The sequence below is a fragment of the Ranitomeya imitator genome, chromosome 1 (assembly GCF_032444005.1).
Source record: "Ranitomeya imitator isolate aRanImi1 chromosome 1, aRanImi1.pri, whole genome shotgun sequence".
NCBI lineage: Eukaryota > Metazoa > Chordata > Amphibia > Anura > Dendrobatidae > Ranitomeya > Ranitomeya imitator.
In genome coordinates this window covers 598,187,494-598,194,445 of record NC_091282.1, presented here as the reverse complement: position 1 = coordinate 598,194,445, position 6,952 = coordinate 598,187,494, and the positions used below count along the sequence as shown (strand labels likewise).

General features: G+C 47.1%; 1 pseudogene; it reads right to left on the bottom strand.

Annotated features, from left to right (window-relative positions):
* Positions 1-1,847: 1,847 nt before the first annotated feature.
* On the bottom strand, positions 1,848-6,738 carry LOC138677435 (RCC1 domain-containing protein 1-like; annotated as a pseudogene).
* Between the last annotated feature and the right edge of the window lie 214 nt (positions 6,739-6,952).

Here is a 6,952-nt window from a genome sequence, read left to right as displayed (position 1 = left end):
TTGCTTCCTCTGAAGGGAATTACGCAACTGATTTGGGTTGGCTCCGGACCCGTTAACCCTTGTGGAATCAGAACTGGGGGCAGCATACTTTGTTCTGTGCGACTGGGAATCTTTGTAGCGACGGCGGCGTTGATAATTATTGTTCTCGCCTGTGTGGGAGTAGTTATATTGCCCTCGTTGCAGCATGCCCAATAGCCAGTACATAGCAGGCAGCCTTTCTAGCGACTAATTACCCTAGGTGCAGTACCTAATCTGACCTGAGGGTAAAGGGGGCGCCAGAGAGCTGCAAGTTCCAATCTGGAACTGGGAAGTGGGATATAGATAAATCTTCAGAAGGAACCAGGGGCAATCAAACAATTCCGGTTCGTGACAAATTAGCGTGAGTAGTGGGAATGATAAAGGTATCCTCCCCGGGATCCCTAACATATTGTTGGGATCCGTGACATATTGTTGGCAGCATGGTGTGAACCATGACATATTGGGGGCAGAGCGGTGGGATAATAGAGCTGTAGTGATTTGGTTTGAGCAATCATTCCTCTCACTAAAAACTTGCACAGAGGACTTTGCGCAAAAGGTTTTGGAGAACAAGCTCAGTGTTTACTAGTCCTGAGACAATACCGTGTGTACTTGCGATTACCCCCTCTCTTTCTCTTTGTTCTTCTATCCTATCTTTTATTTGGCAATGTTGGCCGCAAAAGGCGAAGGCTGGTATAAGTAGCATGACAAGAACACTTATTGCCCTTTGCGGGGTGATGCAGATTGATGCCATGGGCAAAGACAAAAGCTAACTGATCGCGGCTCTGGTGCAACGGGAAATGGCTCATGCAACGGGAAATGCCGGCCCACTAGCAACCAAGGCAGATTGGACCCCCACCTGCATGCGGCCTTGGAACAACTCCCTGCCGATGACCGTGATGGACGTCGGCAGCTGATTCAGCAATACCACAAGAAAGTGGAAAAGCGAGCCAAGTGGGAGGCTCAAGCCTGGAGGGACCATGAACTGTGGCTGGCCCAACTCAGAGCCGTACCATCTACCACACGGAGCAGTGAGCCAAGAAACGCTCAGTTACCAAAACCCCTGCCAGAGCACTTCCCTGTGATGGAAAAGGACGGACACTTTTCTGCGGGCATTTGAGAGAGCTTGCAGACAGCATCGGCTGCCTGGGGACCAATGGACCAGATACCTGACCCCAGGGCTAAGAGGTAAAGCTCTGGAGGCTTTTGCTGCTCTCCCTCGAGAACAAGATGGTGACTATGAGGCCATCAAGCAGGCTGTGATAACCAAGTACCAGCTTACACCTGAGGTTTACCGCAGAAAGTTCCGGAACCTCCAATGTGGCCCACACGACAGTTACAGCGATGTGGTGCATGGACTCGGTACCCACTTTGTCCAGTGGACCCAAAAACTGTCAGTGAGCATCTTTGCACAGCTGCAGGACCTGATGATCAAAGACCAGTTCTTACATTTTTGTCCAGCTGAGGTGCAACAGTTCGTGATAGAGAGAGCCCAAAGACGTGACTACAGCGCAGATTGCCAATGCCTATGAGGCCAACCATAGATCGGAAGTGTGGAAGCCAGTCACTGCCAGCTGGAGAGGGGGTAAGCATGCAACCAACGCCAGTACCCCTGCCAGCCAACACACCAGAGGTCCTGTCACCACACACTCGCTATCCCCGGTATGCCACGGGCAAGGCGCCAGTGACATGACTGCAATCACAAGCCCAGTCTCATTCGGCTTCTCTCCATAGACGTGACCGCAGACTTTGTCCCAAGCCTGGATATCGCTATATAGACAGTCAATATAACATTATTCCAAATCATAAATACACAAACTATAACAAATGGTTTAATTTGCTCCCAGGACACACGTTACATAAGTGGTCCAATGCCCACAAGTTACATCTGTCACGCTAAATTTATTCTGGTAAAAAAATTCCACCCGTTTTGGCTGATCCAGATTCTTGGTGTCTCCATGTCCGAGCTGACCGTATTTACCTGGAGTGGAGAAGGAAATAGGGTTAGTCGTATTAATAATAATTTTATTTCTATAGCACCAACATAGTCCGCAGTACTGTATAAGTAAAAGGGGACAAAAACACAGATGAACAGATAGAGGAGCAGTGAGGGTCCTGCTCACAAGCTGCAATCTGTAAGGAGACGAGGAGGGTCACAATAAGTAGAACATGCTGTCATGTATGGTCCGGCCATATAAGAAATAGGGGTTATGATATAAAGCTGCAGGATCCGGTCATCAGTCAGGATCTATCTAAGTGCAGATATTGGGTGCATGGAGGATGTGGAGACAGATGAATAGGGGGATAAGATTCTTGGGAAAAATTAGAAGGGGCAACAGGGCAGAGTTAGATTAGTGTGGTGATAGGCCTGTCTAAAGAGATGTGTTTTTGGGACACGCTTACAACTCTGGGGGCTAGATATTAGTCAGATCGTCCAGGGTAGTGCATTCCAGAAAACTGGTGCAGAACAAGAGAAGTCTTGGAGCTGGAAATCAGAGGTATGGATTATGGAGGATGTTGGTCTTCGATCGGTTGCAGAATGGAGGACACAGGTAGGGTGATAAGAGATGAGGGAGATATAGGGTGGTGCACAACTGTGGAGAGCTTTGTGGGTGAGCGAGAAGTTTGTAGTGTATTTGACAGCGAATGGGTAACTAGTGCAATGACTGGGATAAGGTGGAGGCATCAGTGAAGCGGCTGGACAGAAATACACCCTTGGCTGCCGCAATCAGGATGGACTGGAAAAAAGAAAGTTTAGTAAAAGGGAGACCGATCAGAAGGGAGTGCAGTAGTTGAGACGAGAAAGAATAAGGCTGCCGTCACACTATCAGTATTTGGTCAGTATTTTACATCAGTATTTGTAAGCCAAAACCAGGAGTGGGTGATAATACATAAGTGGTGCATATGTTTCTATTATACTTTTCCTCTGATTGTTCCACTCCTGGTTTTGGCTTACACATACTGATATAAAATACTGACACCTATCCATTACTAATCCTATAGTTTGTAAAGGGTTAAATAAACACACATGCAGAATAAAGTATTTCAATGAAATGAAAGAACACACAGTTTTGCCATCTTTATTCTTCTGCCAATCCAAACGATGCCCTCGATCTCCTGTAATAAATGAAAAACCAACACTATGCCAAACCTGTGTGGCGTACAGTCAGTCCAACGGCGTAATCCATATCTGGGGGATATACAGTTTACAACCAGGAGCGGTGCGAATGCGACCGTCCGGGCTGCAAACTACTGGGGAATGAATGAGAAGCTGCTGGCGTCAGCATCAGTGATGTCAGCGCAGCCTCCCAGCCTGACCTGAGGTGAACTCTTGAGCGTGGAAAGTGACAGTTCATTTTCCCACGCTGCCGAATTCATCGCAGGTCTGGCTGGGATGCTGTGCTGACGTCACTGATTCTGACGCTGGACAAATGAATCGCACCGATTTTTTATACAGTAAGTGTGACTCCAGCCTTAGAGTCTTTACAGTTTCAAAGTTGAGAAAAAGTCGGATTCTGGAGATGTTTTTTAGACGCTGGTGACATGAGCGAGTGATCAAATATAGGAAATAAAGGAAAGTTCGGTGACAGATACGACCCCAAGACAGTGGGTGTGCTGTACCACTGACACTCCGGACCAGAGGGAAGACTCCACCATGCATGAGTCTATTCGCGTTTCAGACAAAACAAGAAGGGTACCAAAATGACCGATAACCATTATTATTGTCTCCAGAGGAGGTAGCTGGCCAGCCCTGGTCTGTATTCCTTGGGAGAATGTATGCAGGACCAGAGCCTTATTCGCATGGGCCTATAATTAAAAAAGGAGCTGGAATGCCGTAGGTAGGAGGCAGCTCACGGAATACGGACCTGGACCATGAATCAGTGTCCTACAAATTAATTTGTCCATCTCTGGGATATACTAAGAAAAGAACTTGGTACTTACCCCATCCCCATGTGAACAGCTCTCCAGAACCTGTGAAACCAGATGAGAACATGCCATCAATAAAGAGCTGGTCTCATCATTGTCCAGAGAAACCCGCTACTCCCATGACTACCGGATAATCCCATAAAATGCTTGCCCTTATGTGTGACTGATGGATGCACTTTACCCAAGCCACTATGATGAAGTTGCCAGACTAATCCCGCGGGCCACCATCAGCCACCTACATTCTCTGACGTTCCACCACTAAATGTGGCTTTAGGATGAACCAGCCCTTACGTGTTGCTGCGGCGGTATGACGAGACCCACAGCTGACTTTTGCCGCTTCTATTTCTTGAAGTAAATCAATTAAAGCTGGAAAAGCCTGAATTCCAATAAATTCGCTGTCTTCATCCATGTCACATCCCGTAGGTCCTTCTTCAGAGGAAACCCCTGAGAAAATGGTAAAGTCTGGGTGGTCTAATGTGGCACGGTAAGCGGGAAACATACAGTATACGTACAGCCCTTACGTTCTACTTGTAAAGTCTTTGAAGGAAGCCCGAGCTGTCCAGATTCATTCCATCCCCAGCAATATAAGTCTCCACTTTCTGGAGGAGGAGCAGTGGTTAGTTTGGTTCTTAACCAGATAGTGGTCTTTCAGTAACTTTTTCTTGAAGGGGGATCTGTCACCAGCTCAGAAAGTTCCAGTTTTCGCTCTTATTTTATTCCCACTTCTCCCCTGAGTATTCCAGTTAATGTTCTAACATCTGCCATACGGTCCCAGAGATTTGGACCTTTTTATTTAGTGACACGCTTTTATGGTCTTTGCCAAGAGAGGTGTGGGTGACCAGATCCTCTGGGGAGTGGCAGGACAGCCTAGAGACACGCCCCAGAGGATCTTGTGAGCCACACCTCCCTTGGAAAAGACCCTAAGGGTATGTGCACACGTCAGGATTTTTTCCCGACAAAATCCTGAGAATTCTGCCAGAAATCCGCGTCCTTTTTTCGCGCGGATTTCTCGCGGAATTTGCGCGTTTTTTGCGCGGATTTTTTAAAAATTTTCCGGAATGTGTTTTTTGATAGGAAATCCGCAAAAAATCCGCAAAAAGATAGAGCATGTCCAGATTTTTTGCGGTATGCGTTTTTTTGGCGGAAAAAAACGCTAACATATGCACAAAAAATGCGGAATGCATTCTAAAAGATAGGATGCATAATGTTAGCGTTATTTTACCGGATTTATAGCGTTTTTATGGCGAAATTCCGCAAAAAAAAACGCTAAAAATCCAGACGTGTGCACATACCCTAAAAATTAGAACTACATAAACAGGCTCATATCTCTACAAGTGAATGGCAGATTTTATAAAAACAAACGCTGGCATACTCAGGAAAGCAAAAGGAACAAATTAAGAGCAAAAACTGACCACACCAGCAGGTTAGAATACTAGTAGTTTAGCTAAGATTATTACCGCTGACAGCGACTGTGTGCCATCCTCCTGCTGCCACCTCACTCATCGTCACCCCATGCAGAGCTTCCACTAGACGAGGTGCGGACACGTCCTCCACATCTCCGTGTCCCAGCAGTCCATGTCTGACAACCAGAGGTCCAACATAAGAATAAGACACAAAAGGGTGTCACTGCATGCTATAGTGTACTGCCAATACTCGTCCATACCTCCCTGCTCCCCAGGTCAGCACCTTCCCATCACATGTCAGCAGAACGACGTGCTCATTTCCCAGAGCCATCTTCTGAGTTTGAAGTGAGGGTCCAAGTTCCCTGAAGAACGGAGGTTGAAGTAAGACATGTCCTTTATCCACCAAGGGGAAAGCTACAATTGTGAAATACAATGGAGGTTATTTTGTTAAGGGGTCCATTAACAACGGTTTGGATTGGCAATAATATATTTTTTTTACCTACTTTTTATTTATTTTTTATATAGTATTTAAATCCTGTTTTAATTTTTTATCTGATTTTCCCTGTAACAGGGGCTGGTGTATGAGCCACAGTTGCAGGGGTAATTCAGACCACTGGCTGCATAGTGGAGCTTTCTGGGGTCTCCTAGGATCCAGCAGCTACTGCTCCCTCACTATACACAGTCATCACATGACCGCTGGGTCAAGAGGGGAAAGTGCCGTTATCACTTCCCATTCTGTATACATAGAGCTTGTTCAGCGCTGTATGTACAGTGATAGAGAAGGCAGAGACGGTAATAAACCATATCTGCCTTCTCTCCCATAGCCGCACAATCTTATCCAAGCTTATTCTGTACTGTTCTGTACTTATTCTAGAAATGCAGACCACAAGATCGTATAAAGTATATGGGTGGTCGGGACAGGGTTAAATTTCCCAGGACTCTACTATGTAATGCCTACAGATGTACTTAGGCCTGATGCACCTGCAAGGAATGTTTTTAGTATTAGAAGTAAATCCTTTAATATGCCAAAACATACAGTGTACGTAAGACTATATATACCAGCATTGTGTCCATCTGATAACTCCATCTTCCACAGGGGTTCTGGCACGGTCCTCGCACAATCCAGGTGGGCGACATCCCAGCACTCTGCCCTTCCTTTCCTTTTAGGACAAGGAGATATTTCTCGGATGGAAGAACATCCTGACAATCCAGATGATGAAACCAGACGGACTGCTGAGGGCATCCTGCGATACATCCGACAGGAGGAGGGAGCCGTCATCTGCAGATCACAAACACTAATGGGTTATATCTACCATCACGTCCAGCTGCCAGGAAGGAGCCTCAGTGCCAGCCTCCTCCATCCCTGACCCATCGCAGTGCCAGCCTTCTCCATCCCTGACCCATCTCAGCGCCAGCCTCCTCCTTCCCTGACCCATCGCAGAGCCAGCCTTCCCCATCCCTGACCCATCTCAGTGCCAGCCTTCTCCTTCCGTGACCGATCTCAGTGCCAGCCTCCTCCTTCCCTGACCCATCGCAGTGCCAGCCTTCCCCATCCCAGCGCCAGCCTCCTCCTTCCCTGACCCATCGCAGTGCCAGCCTTCCCCATC